The sequence below is a fragment of the Delphinapterus leucas genome, chromosome 21 (assembly GCF_059928025.1).
Source record: "Delphinapterus leucas isolate spDelLeu-1000000601 "Yukka" chromosome 21, BTC_Dleu_Yukka2, whole genome shotgun sequence".
Taxonomy (NCBI): domain Eukaryota; kingdom Metazoa; phylum Chordata; class Mammalia; order Artiodactyla; family Monodontidae; genus Delphinapterus; species Delphinapterus leucas.
This window is the reverse complement of record NC_143149.1, coordinates 32,452,452-32,455,774: the sequence shown is the minus strand read 5'-3', so window position 1 is coordinate 32,455,774 and position 3,323 is coordinate 32,452,452.

The following is a 3,323-nucleotide window of genomic DNA, read 5'->3' as shown; positions in this document are numbered from 1 at the left end:
AAGCAAATCACTTTTCAGCAAACCCTGACTCTCTTTGGCATGTCGGTATCAGGAGGAAAGCAGGAACGAGAACAGTTCTGTTCTCCTGTAAATTGATGATAGTATTGTTCCTGAAAAGTTGAGTGTCAAATGGATTTTGTAAATTGAGTCTTATTTTTGAAAGCACTAGGGGAATCCTGTAAAAACAAAGAAGCCGTTTGGTTAAATGAATACTTTCTCTCTCTCTCTTGTTTTGCAATTAAAAATTTTTTTTTCCAGGTTTGGATTTTTGTGTATTTTGTCTGCTCAGAGCAGGGACCACCTGTGGATGAAGAGAAGGGAAGGAGGAATAACTTGTCCCAATCACAATCCTCAGGGTTCAGGCTGGGAGACCCTTTCGGAGAGTCAGGCCAGCTGCAGGGACGCCTTAGAGCAGCCTTCTTCACGGAAGGCCTTTAGGAGCCGGACGAATCCACATCGTAAGTGGTGAGAGTACCAGGAGGGGGCCAGGCCAAACTGGGTTTGGCTGCTGGTTCCATCAGCCACCAGCTGTGTCCTAGAAAACTCATCCAACCTCAGTGCCTGTAATTGCTCAACTCTGTGATGAGGCTGTTCCCCTTAGAAAGTGCTGCAGGATGAACCAAGACTGCGCCAGGCAAGCAGCAGATGCTCTGTAAGCGGGGTTGCCACGTTTAGGGAGAGCCCGGGGTGTTTTGGTGCAGAGCCCCTTGACCCAACTGGGATATCCTGTGTTTTCCCCACTTCTCCCATTCGTGTCCCTACTTTGGCTGTTCTTACTGTCTCCTAAAGGTGGTATTTCTCCCTGTGATCTGTGTGGGGAGGGCCAAGATCCAGCAGCAGAATCTCTCACAAGTGCGGGGACACCGGAACGGCACAGGTGCCATCTAGTTTTTATACCAAGCTGCTCCCCTCACGTTCCCCGCCCCAGGCACCCAGGGCAGAATCTTTGGGTGCGCCCCTCGCTCTTACTGACCCAGTCTCTGTTTCATGGCTAATGACTTCGAACAACCCCAACTCTCTGCCTCCCAGAGAGTACAGCTGCCTCCCATCCTAGATGCCTTCCCAAGGCATCCTTGTGCCTTCAAGGCTCAGCATCCCAAACTCTGCTCTCCTTCCCTCCACTTGAATTTTCCCTCTCAGGTAGGTGGCCGGGGCTCAACCACCTACCGTGATCGTGCTCCAGCAGCCTTCACCCTGAAGCTACAGAACCGGGTGATGGTATCTGACTGATAGGGTCCTGAAGACCGGAGGATCATGTGTTGAGAGCCCCGATTCTGGTTATTGTTTTGAGCTGAGCCGGCAAACATATTTGCATTTGGCGGAAGCTTTCAATACTTGGATACGAAGGAGTCATCCCTAGAGGCAGAGACGCTGAGAAGCAGGGCCGCAGGCAGGAGGGAGGGAGGGGATGAGCATGGCTGAGAGCCCGCTCTGTGCCAGGCCCTGTGCCAGGCCCTGGTGTTGGTTTAGCCTCGTGAGAACCCTCTCTGCACCTCTGGGTCCCCTGGGTCTAGTTCCAGGAGATTTAGGTCTAGTTGGTGGCTAGGTGGGCCCTGGCCTTCCGGCTGACCCTGTAACAGCCATGTCTCCCAAGTTCTGTGCTGTTCTCGGTCCTGGAGTAGCCTTTGAGAGAGAAGGAGAAAGAAGAGAGAGGGAGAGGAAGGCATAGTGAGGCGCAGCGGAGTAAGCTGATGACCGTGCCGTGCTGTTGATATTGATCCAGATGCGATCGATTTCCTTCTGTGAACTCTGCAGCGCCGCTGTTGATCCCTAAGCGCTAAAATCGAATAGGAAGGCATCTTACTGTCAGAAGGCGGGTGCGCCAGCCAGCTCCGGTGCTGGAACGCATTTTGAGCGAGGAGACACAGGGAAGATTGCTGTGGAGGGACCTTCCTTTCCAGAGACCGCTGGAATCCCTTCGAAGGACTTCCTTGTGCTGGCGATTCATCGCCTTGGCGTGGGGATGCGCAAGTGGGCTTTGGGGTGAAGCCCACTGGGGTTTGGCTCCGGCTCAGCTGCTTCCTTTCCTAGCACATTGCACAAGCTTTTCATTCATTTGTTTTCCATTCAATAACTATTTATTGAGCATCTACTATATACTGCGTACTTGGAATACACCAGTGAAGGTGTTAGGTCTGATACCTGTCTTAATAACGTTCTTTTATTCTCTTGCTTGGAAAGATAACTTTTTATTTTAAATTTTATTATGAATAATGTCAAATATACACAGAAGAAGAGTTTTCACTGAATCCCCACTCATTACAGGGCACTGTAACACATGCTAAAGAAGTTGCTGTGAGACTCAAAGTGAGACCTGAAGTGTCTCCATTGCCCCAGGGATTTGAGCCCCTCTGAGCCTCAGTTTATTCATCTGCAAAATGGGGGAAAATGCACTTACAGTGCATTACAGGGGATTAAATGCTGTGCTTTATGTCCTGTGCTTAGGGCCCTGAATGCAGGGTGGAGAGGACCTCATACACGTGAGCGAACATATGGATACTGGGAGGACTCTGTGAAAGACGTCTGAGTGATGGTGAAGGGATAGTAACAGTGGGACAAGGGAACATTGGGATCATTGTTGTGATGCTGACTGCTTACAGCAAGTGCCTGACCAATAGCAGACCCTCAATAGGTGAGGATAATGGTGATGGTGATGACGGTGGTGGTGGTGATGGTGATGATGGTGGTGGTGGTGATGGTGATGATGGTGATGGTGATGATGGTGACGGTGATGATAACGGTGATGATGGTGGTGGTGGTGATTATTATGGTGGTGGTGAATTCATTTTCTCAAATTTAAACATGGTTGGTAAAAAAGAGTTAAAAGGATAAAAGAGAAAAAATTGTGATTGACATGAGCTAATGAAAGGAGCTAAAGAGATCATTTAGAAAAGGCATTATCCTGTTAGATGGAAATAATATAAAGTATTACATATGAAAGCATTAAAATGCTGAAATGATGTAAAACCCCTAGTGTGTGTTGAGGACCTTCCACATGCAAGTCATCCGGCTGCGTTCTGGGGGCTCACGGTCAAGGTCAGGTGTTTGCCTTCGCCTTCAAGGAGATTATCCTCTATTTGGGGAGACACAACAGAAGCTCCTGATAAATTATGACACCAAATTATTTAAGCAGCAGCCCGGCACCGAAAAAGAGCTGACACAAGGTGCAGTGGATTAATCGGCCCATTAACTGTGCAGATGTTATGTGACCCCGAGTTCAGAGGAGAAGAGATCCCTTCATGCAGAGCCATCAGGGCAGCCTTATCTGGAAGAGGGGTTTCTGGGTTTCTGTTAGGTCTTCAAGGATGGGCAGGAGAGAGAGT